The sequence below is a fragment of the Procambarus clarkii genome, chromosome 5 (assembly GCF_040958095.1).
Source record: "Procambarus clarkii isolate CNS0578487 chromosome 5, FALCON_Pclarkii_2.0, whole genome shotgun sequence".
NCBI classification, from domain to species: Eukaryota; Metazoa; Arthropoda; class Malacostraca; order Decapoda; family Cambaridae; genus Procambarus; species Procambarus clarkii.
The window spans coordinates 18,243,858-18,255,982 of NC_091154.1; the positions used below are offsets into that span (position 1 = coordinate 18,243,858).

The 12,125-nt window shown below is 51.0% G+C and overlaps 1 protein-coding gene across 4 annotated transcripts in view; it reads left to right on the forward strand.

Moving 5' to 3' along the window:
- Nucleotides 1-12,125, forward strand: part of LOC123763967 (zinc finger protein 271) — a 99,429-nt gene that overhangs the window by 46,251 nt on the left and 41,053 nt on the right. For 2 of the 4 annotated variants that reach the window (XR_011231215.1, XM_069339837.1), the window contains exon 2: nucleotides 11,599-11,808. The gene's annotated coding sequence lies outside the window, so the exon portion shown is untranslated. The remainder of the gene's footprint in view (nucleotides 1-11,598; nucleotides 11,809-12,125) is intronic. The other 2 variants (XR_006773507.2, XM_045751350.2) reach the window with 1 other exon arrangement.

Sequence of the window (12,125 nt, forward strand, 5' to 3'; positions counted from 1 at the left end):
GATCTACCCTGCAGTTCTTCATCTGATGGGATATGGCTGGGTCATTGTGGTTCCAGCTCCAGACTCTTGTTGTTCTGTTCTCTGTTTCAGTACTGCTCTTACGGTGGTGTGCGAGCTGGGAATAATATTCAAAGGTACTTGGGCTGCATGTGCTTAGTCACCTTCCTTGAGTGCCCTGTAAGTACTGCCCTATTGGCTTGGGGTTCCCTTCCACAAGTCACCTTGGGTCTACCTCTGTTGGTCTTTTGCTGCTTGGCGATTGACCGCCCCGAGTGTTTTGGGGAGGTTCATCCCTAGTTGGCCTTGGGGTAAGTGGTAGATTTTGCACTGGTAGGGGCGCAGGGGTACTGTGTAGCTAGTTTTCACCTATAATAGCGACCGGCTCTGTTCCCTCTGGGTATGCTGTCCTCTTGCGAGGTTTATCTTTTCTTTTTATTTCTGGGGGAAGCCCCTTCGGCTCCCCGGAGCTTATCCAGGCTGATATGCTAATGTCAGACTTTGGCATCAGTCATGTGTATGGAGTTCTATGGGCCTACTGGGGACCACGAGCCAGAACCTGGCCCTCTCAGAGAGGCAAGGGGAGCAATGGCCTTTAGAAACCCCCGTGTGGTTGGAAGCATTCTATGTCTGCCATCGACCGGGTCAGGAACCCAGAAAGGTAAGTGTCCCAAAACAAACCCCTATTCTGGTGAAAATTGCTATCACAAGCCGATGGGTGGATAGAACTCCCCTAAAAGAAACGAGCAAACGATCATGACGTCACACGTTGCTGGGCCGCTGTCTGCGCAGCTCCCCCCTCCCCGGGAGGGGGCAGGGGGAGCCCCAGACCTACCGCGCCGGCTATCCACCATCAGTTCTTCGGCTGATGCTAAAGGCTGAGGTCATGTGCTCCGGCTCCGGTAGTTGTTTCAGTATTGTACCTAGAGTGTGGTGACTGTCTTCTAGGTGATGCGTGAGCTGGGAGTGATTCTCCAGTACTCAGGCTGCATGTGCTTAGGGTTTCCTTCCCTAGGTGCCCTGTAAGTACTGCCCTTGGGGCTTGGGGCCACCTTCCACAAGTTCCTTGAGCTCTGCCTCTGCTAGGCCGGTTACTGCTTGGTTTTCGGCCGCCCTTTGTGTGCTCGGGTGTTCTGTCTCCCTTGTTCACCTTAGGGTAAGGGCAGTTTTGGGGCACAGGTACTGGTGGGTGCGCAGGGTGCTTCGCAGCTTGTTTTCACCAATCATGTTGGCCGGCTCTGTTCCGCCTGGGTACGCTGTCCTCTTGCGGGGTTTTCTTTTTCATTTTGTTTATCTGCCTGGTGGAGGGGGGTCTGCCTTCATTCTTGTCCCTTGTCCCCTGTGTACTGAGTATTCTTTCTTCTTCAGGTGGTTCCTTCTACTAGGTCCACATGAGTGTACATGTCCCGGGGGTTCAGTTCTTAAAATGTTGTTTGGTAGTTTTGGGCGCCGGTTAGCAGTACCCTGCCTGGGATTACCTGAGCTGAGTCCTCTTATAGTAAACACTCAGGACCCTGGGAAACCCCTGGGGGGCGCAAGGGTCCGATGGATGTGATCCCGGAGTTCCCCCTCACTTTGTGCGAGTTTGAGGGGTTACTCTGTCCCCTTGTCTCAGGGTGACTCTCTCTGTCTTTGCCTCCGTCTGCTGCCTGTGAGGTCGGTGACACCTTTGGCCTAGAGTCCTGCGAGTTTTGTTGCGACTTGGTTGCCCAGTCCTTCTAATGGCTATGCGGGTGCAGACAGCACGGCACGTCGAGCTTCGTTGGTGGCAACGCTCTCGGTTGTTTGCTCCCCGGAAGCCCCGAGACTGCCCCGTTTTGGTTGGTGTTGGGGCTTGGGTGTGTTGGTTGCTTCGGTTCCTTCCACGCCCCCTTGTCTTTCCCCTGATGTGATCTAATCTGGTCCACCCTTCCTACCTGCATCCGGCTCCTTACCGTCTGTGGGTTCAAAGTTGGGGCGGGGTCGTTGGTTTTGAGACTCGGGCGATCTTGGGGAATTCCCCTTCTGGGGTAGCGACGGGAGCATTCGAGCCTATTCCTCCAGCCATGTTGTAAGAGTCTGCCAGTGAGCTCCCTTCTTTAGTTTTTTCTTGGCTGCCCCGGTTTTTTCTTGTGAGTCTGGCCCTGAAGAGTTTAGGACTCACAAGAGTTTAGGCCCTGACAGGCCCCGGGGCCACACGGCTCGGCCCCGGGGCCTGTCGTGTCGGTTTCCGGGGCTGGGGAGGGACTGACTGGGGGGGCCTAGGGCCCTATTGGACCCCGCGGGTTTTTTTCTACCCTCTAGGCGGGGCTTGCGGTTACACTGAGTGCGGTTTTTCCTCCCCCCTCGCCATATGAGTTTTTGGGCATCGGCCCCTCCCCGGGCTCGGTTCCTTGTCCCTCGAGTCGGTTGGTTTCGTTCTGCAGGTGGGTGCTCTCCTCCATTATTCCCCCCCCATTTTCTTGGGATGGGATGTCTCCATCATGTTCCCTTCTTCTTGGGGTTCTACATGACTTTTGGTCTCGGGTACGACTGTGCCTTGTGCTTGGTTCTGCGTTCTCGAGGGTTCGGGAAGGTTTTCGCTACTTCCCGTCGATTGGAACATCTGTTGTCTTTCGATGTGGCTTCCCTCCGGTCCTTTCTAGGGCTTGTTGGTCCTTTTCTGTGCTTATTCTTGGTTTTCGGTTCTGTCTCGTTCTTTTGTGCAGAGACGCTGCTCGTTTTCTTTGCATACTCCTAGTTCGGGACGCCGGATTGGGCTACTTGTAGCCCAATTGGGTTCCCAATTGCGTTCCTTGTCTTCCTTTCGTAAGCCGGCTATGTTGTCGCTGCTTACTCCTCTTTTGACTCCTGTCCCATGTGATGGGCGGCTTTACTTCGGCTTGGGATTTACGGCTTGCTTGCCAAGGCTTGCAGCTTGGGATTTACTTCTTCTCTTTAGTGGTTCATTCAGGTCGTGTACTGTTTAGCTACTTTTCTTGTAAAGTAGTCCTAATTGGCACCTTCCCGCAGAGCGGGTTGTGAGGTTCGGACAGCGTGTCCTGCGCATGCGCCGTGGGGGTTGTTTTGGTCTGGGCGGTATGCACCAGTGCTGGTGTTTTGCATTTTTTCTTGGGTGCTTCGCCTCTCGCTCTTCTCCATTCTCCGGTCCGTGCCCCATAGCTCCTGGGGTGTTCTGGATTGCAGCTATGGGGAGGACGCCGGGGTTTTCCCTGTGTAATGGGTGTGGGGCGTCTCTTTCACCTCTACCCTACTTTCCTGCGTGTGTGGCTCTGGCCTTCCCCTTGCGGTGCTCCCGGGATCTTCTTGGCAACATTGTGTCGTAACACGTTCGCGCCTACGTTTGACAGGCGAGTTTCTGCGGTCTGGCGTCTCTTTCTGCCAGTTGCTGGATACGTTTATATTTATATAAATGTATTTACATATACAGTATGTTTATATGAAATATACATGATATATTTTTGGATACGGATACAAGACCATCAGCACATAGGTGACTGTCTCTATTTCAACCTGTCCAGTCCCACTCTTATGCATGTCCAACCCATGCTCGAGTCAATCAGGGGACCCACCTCATCCATGCTACGAGGTACGATGGTTGAGGTGCAGGTTGTGTGCTCACCTAGTTGTGCTCACCTGGTTGTGCTGGTGGGGGTTGAGCTCTGGCTCTTTGGTCCCGCCTCTCTGCCGTCGGTCGCCTGGTGTGCAGGTTCCTGGGCCTGCTGGGCTCTATCGTATCTACGTTTGGCCCTGTCTGGAGTCAGCCTCCACCATTTCTCTGCCTTCACCGAGAGAAGTAGCTACATGTTGCATGTTGCGTGTGGTGCATATTGCTGGTGCAGGTGTGCATTGGTAACGTGTACTACGGTGACATATGGTTCTTGTTCCTGTGTCAGGATGTTGTGGGGTGACATTTTGCTGCAGTTTTGTGCCTGGGGTTGCATGTTGGGGATTGCTTGTGGCACTTTTCGTGGTCTTCTCTTGTGGTCCCTCTTTCCTTTCCCGTCAGAGTGCCTGGCTTGGCCCTTCCATGTACATTGGTTCTCTGTCCTCGCCTGGTTGTCCGCCCCTGGTTGTGCTTCCTGGGGTTGAGCTTGGGTTCTTTCGTCCTGCCTCTCCCCTGTCGCTTCCCTGACATCTGGGTTTTGTCATGTCTGCACTTGCAGCTGTGTGTGGGGTCGGCTCCCCAACTTCCCTTCCTCGTGCATTCCAATTGTTTACTGCTCTGCTGCTGGAATGTTTTCTTCTTGTGTTCATTTGGCTTTTTGGGTGCTCCTTCCGCATGTGTCGCATGGTGCGTGTGCACTTGCGTGCATTGGTCTGTCTTCATTGCTCATACCCCTTGATTCGGGTACTGGTCTGGTGGCAACCCTTTGCACCTTCTTCAGTTTGGTTTGTTGGGACAGGACCTGCGACTTTGTGATTGGTTCGTTCCCTTTTGTTCCTGTTTTGCTGCATGCCTTCTTCATTCCTCATCTTCTTGCTTCACTCTTGTCCCTGGCCGCTGGGGCTGTTCTTCTGGTCTTTATCGTTCTCTGCTACTCACTGTTGTGTGTTTTGTTTGTGCCTTATGGCCTTCCTGTTGCCAGGTTTGGGTTCCTGTTTTCCTGGCTTGCCCTGCCTGTTGGCATTTTCAAGGTCTCGCGATGTTCCTTCTCTGGAATCTTGCGTCGGACCTGTAGTTTCCGATCTCCTGGCGAGCTAGCTTGCATTGGGGAGTTTTTCTGTTCGGCAGACGTTCCATCTCCTTACTTGCTGGCTTGGGTTTCCGGCTCTGCTTCCTCGGTGGTCGTGCCCGAGATATTCTCGCGGCTCTGCCTTTTCCTAGGCTCGGGTGAACTTTGACGGGACTGGTTACGTTCTGCCTCCAATCTCTCACCTTCAGTTCATGGTCAGGTGACTTCTGTGTTGGTGTCCCACCTGCGTGCTTCTTCTTGGCGGTGGTATGGGGTATTTTGGCGGTCCTTCCTTTTCCTTCTGTCCCTTCTTAGGTAGCTGCTCTGTTGGCGTCGACTTGGCTTTTCTGGGGGGGGGGGGTTCAGGGCCGTCATCTTTCCACATACTGTTGCCTCGTTTCGTGCGGCGCTGGCGGAGCCGCTTCGGCTTGCTTTCGGTCTTGGTATTACATCTGCGCCGTTCGTAAGCTGTCTCATGCATTGTTTCACCTCTGGCCTACTCATGCGCCGCTTGAGCTGTCCTGGTCTCTGTACAGCGTGCTTTTTCTTCTCCTCGATTGTTTGTGACCCCTTCAGTTTGGGTTAGTTTCTTGAAAGCTCTTTTCCTGTTGGCATTTGCCTTTTGGGGTTGGGTCGCTGAGCTTCTTGCTCTCCTCCGGCGCAGGGGTTTCTGCTCCTTCGGTTGTGGCGATTGGTTTGTTCGGCTGCAGCCGTCTCCCTCTTTTCTGGCATGGGATGAGGCTGCTGCTTTCCGGAGAAGTCCTTGGTTTGTTGGTGCTTGATTGATCGGGCCGGGGGTGCATCGTGTTTTGTGTTCGGTTGCAGCCCTCCGCTGTTATTTGCGTGCCATGGCTTCTTTGTCCGGGACGCGCTTAGTGCTGATCCGGTTCCGTTCTTCCCTGTTAGTGTGTGAAGGTCTTTTGAGTTGGGGAGTGTGTGGCGACCGCCTCCTGGGTACATCCCTCTTTTTTCCTCTGTGGGTAGTTAGCTCCGGGGAGCCGAAGCGGCTCCCCCAAGAAAACCAGTGTTGAATGTAATGAAACACCATTTTCTGGGTGAGACCCGGAGGCTCCCTGGCATCCCTCCCTCCCCCCAGTCGGCGGTTTTTCGCATTTTTGACATCCAGCCTTAGAACTGATGGTGGATAGCCGGCGCGGTAGGTCTGGGGCTCCCCCTTACCCCTCCTGGGGAGGGGGGAGCTGCGTAGACAGCGGCGCAGCGACATGTGATGTCATGATTTACTCGTTTCTTTTAGGGGAGTTCTATCTACCAGTTTGGCTTGTAGAAGCAATTTTCACCAGAATAGGGGGTTTGTTTTGAGACGCTTACCTTTCTGGGTGCCTGACCCGGTCGATGGCAGACAGAATGCTTCCAACCACATGGGGGTTTCTATAGGCCATTTCTCCCCTTGCCTCTCTGAGGAGACCAGGTTCTGGCTCGTGGTCCCCGGTAGGCCCATAGAACTCCATACCAATGGAGACTGATGCCAAAGTCTGATATTAGCATATCAGCCTGGATAAGTTCCGGGGTGCCTTCGGGTCTCACCCAGAAAATGGCATTTCATTACATTCAACGCTAGTTTTTTTGCCTGGTGGGGGGTTCTGCTTTGGTGTTCCTCCCCCTTTATACTATGGTTGTTGTATTTGGTGGTACTCCCTGCTTCGCCCTCGTGAGTGGACACGTCCCGGGGGTTCAGCATTAGCAGTGTTGATTGGTAGCTTGGGCGCCGGTTAGCAGTACCCTGCCTGGGATTACTCTTAGCAGATCCAGTCTAGGGGCTCTGGGTAACCCTTGGGGGCACTCGGGTCCAATGGATGTGGCCCCTGAGTCCCCTCTCGCTTGTTGCGAGTTTGAGGCTTGCTCTGTCACCTTGTCTCAGGGCAACACTCATTGTTTTTGCCTTCATCATGCTGCCTGTTGGCCCGGAGTCCTGCGAACTTTGTTGCTTTCTTGTGACTCGGTTCACCCATTCTGCTTTTGACATTTCGGGTGCAGGCGGCTCGTGTGCTGCAGGATAGGTTTAGGTTGCAGCGCGCTAGGTTGTTTGTTTCCCCAGATGCCCCGAGGCTGCCCCATTTTGTTTATAGGGAACCATACTTGGGGGTGTTGGTTACTTCGGCCTTGGTTCCGCATGCACTCCCTCCTTCTTCCCCTGCTGTGGCTCATTCGGGTCTTACCCCGCCTGCTTCCGACTCCGAAGTGTTTGAGAGCTTCGGGGCCGGGGCAGGGTTCAGAGGTTTGTGAGACTCGGCCAGTTTTGGGGGTTACTCCTTCTGGGGTGGCGTCGGAGGCATTCGAGTCTGTTCCTCCAGCCATAGCTCCGGGGTCTGACCAGTGGGCCCATTCTCTTGCTGCTATTTTGGTCGCCGCAGCTTTTTCTTGTGTGGCCGGGGCTTGGGAGGACGACTTGCCCCAGGGGCCTGACATGGAGGTTCCCGGGATTGGAGAAGGGCTGGCTTGGAGGCCTTGGGGCCCCGTTGGACCCCGCCTGGGTTTTCCAACCCTCTGGGTGGGACTTTAGATTACAAGGAGTGGGGTTTTCATTCCCCCCTCTGAGTACAGTGGAACCCCGGGTTACGAGCACCCTTGTTTACGAGTTTTTCGGGTTACGAGCCCGATTTGGTCGGAAAATTTGCATCGGGTAATGAGTTTGTTGATACGTGTACAGGCCGACATAGCGCGTGGAGGCACGGGGATCACACCTCAGTTTACCAGTACTTCGCGCCCAGTGACTATCCCGCCTCAATTCTTCTCAAGGATTTAAAGTTCTTTGTTGGATATTTGGCCATTTGAGCATAAAAGTTGTTATATATCTCACAATGGGTCCCAAGAAAGCCAGTGGTAAGGTTCAAGGCAAGAAATCGCATGTGAGGATGACAATAGATGAAAAACAAGAGATCATTCGTAAGCAAGAAAATGGTACTCGTATTGTTGAACTAGCTAGGCAGTACAACAAATCTTCAAGGGAGGAAGAGGAATCAGTAGAGAATGTCCCTTCCTCATTAATTAAGAAAATGTGTGCAGTATGGGAAAGACTGCAAAGTTTTGCTGAAAAGAATCACCCAGACAAAGCTGTAGTAGGCCATTGCATTGATCTTTTTAATGACAATGTGATGCCTCACTACAGACAAGTGTTGTAAAGAAGGAAAAAAACAATCTTCAATGGAATGTTTCCTTGTGAGAAAAGTGAGAAAATCAAGCAGTGAGCCACAACCAGGACCTAGTGGTTTGCAGGCAAAACGTGCCAGAGAGTGCACTCCAGAGAAATCTTCATTGCTTGATGTTATAATGGAAGGGGACTTCCCTTCCAAACAGTAACACCTCTCCTCCGCCCTCCTCACCATCTTCCATACGCCAACAGCAGTCATCAGCAAGGGTAAGTAATAACTTGAACATACTTTTGTAGTGTAGATTTGGGTGAATTAGGTATAAAATATAGTTTGAAGTGAGGTTTTTGGGTAGTCAGGAACGGATTAATTCATTTCCCATTATTTCTTATGGGAAAATCAGCTTTGGTTTACAAATTTTCAGGTTACGAGCTGTCTCCAGGAATGGATTAAACTCATAAACCGAGGTACCCCTGTACGATTTAGTTTGGGCGTCGGCCCCTCCCCGGGTTCGGTTCTCTGTCCCTTCGGGTCCATCGGTTCTGTCCTTCCTGTGGGTGTTTTTACCACTTTCTCACCCTTCTTTTCTAGGACATGTATTCCTCTATGTCATGTCGTAATCGGGTTCTCATCGTCTCGGGATCCTGCATGGCCATTGGTCGTGGATGCCATTGGGCCCATGTGAGCCTCAGTGCTTTTGTGCTTGCGTATCAATGGTCTCGAAGGTTTGGGAAGATCTTGGTTTCTTCCAATATTATTGGAACGTCTGTCATCTGCCGGTGAGGCTTACCTCCAGTCCTTTCTAGGATCCATTGATCCTCTTCCTTACTACTTATCGTTTTTTGATATTATATCTCCTTATTTGATCATTACTTCTTATCTCTGAACTCTGTCTCGACATTACTAATCTTCTTTTAATACACCTTGTAGGCACCCTCCCCGAGGATTGGGTGTTGCAGCTCGGTCTTCAGGTGCACACTGAGGGTGTTTGTTTTGGTTTATGTGCGGTGTAAACATGTGTTGGTGACCGGCGTCCTTTATCGCAGGTTCTCCGCTGCTCTCGCTCGTCTTCTCTCCAGTCATAGCCCCCCTGGATACTGGGGAAGTTCTGGATTTTATATATGGTGAGAACACTTTGTTCTTTCTCTGCTTTTATGGGTGTGGGGTGGCTTGGAGTGGCGCCGACTCCACCTTTACACTACACCTCATCTTCTACGGTTCACGCATCTCTGGACATGATCCACTAACGTTGCTCCCGGAATATTACACGGCTCAGCTGTGTTGTTACACAATAGTGTGTACGCGTGGTGTGGTGTGGGGACACTGTTAGGTGTGGTGACACTGTTAGCCAGGTGCTGGTTCTTGGTTTTTGGATGAGTGTTGGGTGATGTTTGTGGCGTGTTGATTGGCCACTTTGCGTGCATCTTAACGTGGCCTTCCTATGTGCTTAAATCAATGCTCCTCAGCCCAAGGCTAAGGCCTGTGTGTGGGGAAGGGTTCCATGGAACATCAGAAGGACACTCATTCCTTGACTCATTCTTTGCTTATAGACACTCCTTCCTTGGCCATCGTTAAGTGCCTGGCTGCACTCTATGTATACATTGGAGTGTGTGTGTATTTTTACTTGATCGTGTACATTCTATTTTCATTGCATTTCCTACCTCTATGCTACACATTGTTGTGTGCCTTGGTATGTGCTTATTGGCTATACTAGTGTTGGTGCTAAGTTGGACTGTGTACATGTTCAGTTCCCTGCGATTGGACAGCCCCGCTCTTTAGTTGTAGAACTGACTTCTTTCATCTTCTTGTGTGTCCCTACCAGCTTCTGTGTTGCAATGTCTGCTGGTGGCTGTAGGTTCCAATCATCCGCTTCTGCTCCCTACTATTCCTCTTTGTTGGGACAGGGGGAGCTAGGATTATGGCCCTGGCTACGGCTTATTCCATATGTTCCTTTGCCGGATAGTACATTTTTGCCATGGTGCGGTACACGTCCTGGGTAGTTCTCTCATCTGTTCCTCTGCTTCGCATGCGTTGTTTTGCCTTGCTAGAGCTGGTTGCACTGCTCCTGCGGGTTGCGGTGTCGCTGTTTTTCGCTTCGTGTCTCACGTATTGGCTCGTAGTGCTCGCTTACTCGTTGGCTTCTGCCTAGGCCCTGGCTCTTTGGTTATCATCACTATTTTGTCCTTGCTGTTTGCAGAGTCTACAGTTTGGCTCTTTCGGCAAGCTGCTGCTTCTCGTTGTCATCCGTTATAGGCCTTGTTGGTCCTTTCAGGGTCCTGGTGGAGGGGGAGGTTCCTCCCAGATGGGGCAGATCTGCTCGCCCAGGTTAGTTCTTTCCGGGCTCGCCGGGTTTGGGTTCCTGGTTCCCTGGTGGATGTTCCTTCTGACTCCTTGCCAGCCTTGGTTTCGGTCGCTGCTTGCTCAGTGTCAGAACCCAGTGGTTTTAACCTAGCTCCGCCTCCTCTAATGATCGGTCTCCAGTCCATATCGGGGCTGATTTGGTCTTCTCGAGTCTTCCAGTCTGGTAATTTTGACTAGTCTCTCACCATCTTTGGTGATCGGGTGGCGGTATGGGGTTTTGCTGGCGGTCCTTACCTTTTTTTTGTCTCTTCAATAGGTATCCTGCGGTTTTTGTCGACGTGGTCTTGTCCTTCTCTCGTGAGGGTTTGGGACTGCTGTCTTGACACATACTGTCATCTTGTCTCGTGCGGCACTGGCGGAGCCGTAGCGGCTCCGCCAGTTTGCTTTCTCTTTTGATATTCCTTCTGCCCCATTGTGTGGGCTGTCTCGGGCGTTGTTGGCCTGTGCCGTCCTGGTTTTTGGATGGTGTGCTCTCATTTCTGTCTTCGCCTCGGTTTGTTGTAGTCCCTTCGGTTCAATTTTGTTTTTCCGAAGCTCTGTCTTGTTTGTTTGCGGCTGCCTCGTTCTTTTCTGGCGAGGTATGAGTCTGCTGCTTTCCAGAGAGGTCCTTGGATCACCTCCAGAAAGGTTCCCTCCAACCAATGCTTGGTTGGTCAGGCTGGGGGTGCATCCTATGTTGTGTACGGATGCGGCCTTTCGCCGTTATTTGCAGCGCCACACCTTCTGTGTCCGGGGACACGCTTTGGGTTGATCCGGTTTCCCTTCTTCTCTGTTCACGGGTACGGGTCTCTGAGGTCATCCACAGGGTTATTAAGTTATTTATTAAGTCTTGTCTTTCTTTTGGAGGTTCCATCTTCACTGCTGTGTCTTCTATAGTCCAAGGGAATTTGCTTCAGTACCTCCTACAGAATGCAGACTTTTTTTTTTTTTTTCCATGCTGGACCCTGCCTCTCTTGAGTATCAGTTTGTCTCTGCTTACTGGTTGCAGCATGAGGTCTTGGGTTCATCCTGGCTAGCTGACGACCCTTTCTTTTCCTTAGGGGCTTGGCAGGGGGGTCCTTTTGGATCAAATTGCTTGAATTGTGGTAGGTGAAATTCATCTTTCATCTATTTCCAAGCGAGGCTTTGTTGTCTTCGCTCATGAGCTTTCTGAGCTGTCTAGCATTCTGCTACTTTGTCAGATTGAGATTCGATACATCAAAATATAAGTTTCAATGGTAGTTTAATATCTGGAGGTATTTTCTAGCTCATTAAACGAACATTATTATTATATGTATTTATATGTGGTATTGCCAAAGTAATCAGACTCACACTTAAAAGAACTGTGGCTGAAAGCCTTATAGCAAAGGAATGAATCTTAGTTAATGTACATGTCAAATGTCCAATCCTTTTAGCTTATTAACAGTCAGGCATAATATAGGTATTTTAGCAGAAAGGTTTTGAAGATAAGTTTTCATCACTCATCTTTTCCATTACAGCTCATCATTACGCAGCAAGAAGAACACCTGATGTGCCAATAACCAGTGTTGAAAGCTCCTGTGACAAAAATGGAATTCATCATGTAGTGTCATCACTGAACGTGGTAAGGCGTACATCATTGTAAAGTGTATTGTGTGCACCATGTCAACGTTTGACAATTTCGAGCTCGCCAATATACAGTACCAAGTCTTGCAGGCACGCCCTCAGTAGTAAGTGTACATGTGTGTTCAAATCTTAACACTCGTTTTAGTAAAGATCAACCCACACATCAGATGCACTTAGTATTTAGTATGAACACCCTGCTGCCATGAAAGGAAGTGCAGCATCAGCAACTAGTGTGCTGTAGCTCATCCTTCCATCAAGGGAAGTGCAGCATCAGCAACTAGTGTGCTGTAGCTCATCCTTCCATCAAAGGAAGTGCAGCATCAGCAACTAGTGTGGTGTAGCTCACCCTTCCATCAAGGGAAGTGCAGCATCAGCAACTAGTGTGGTGTAGCTCACCCTTCCATCAAGGGAAGTGCAGCAT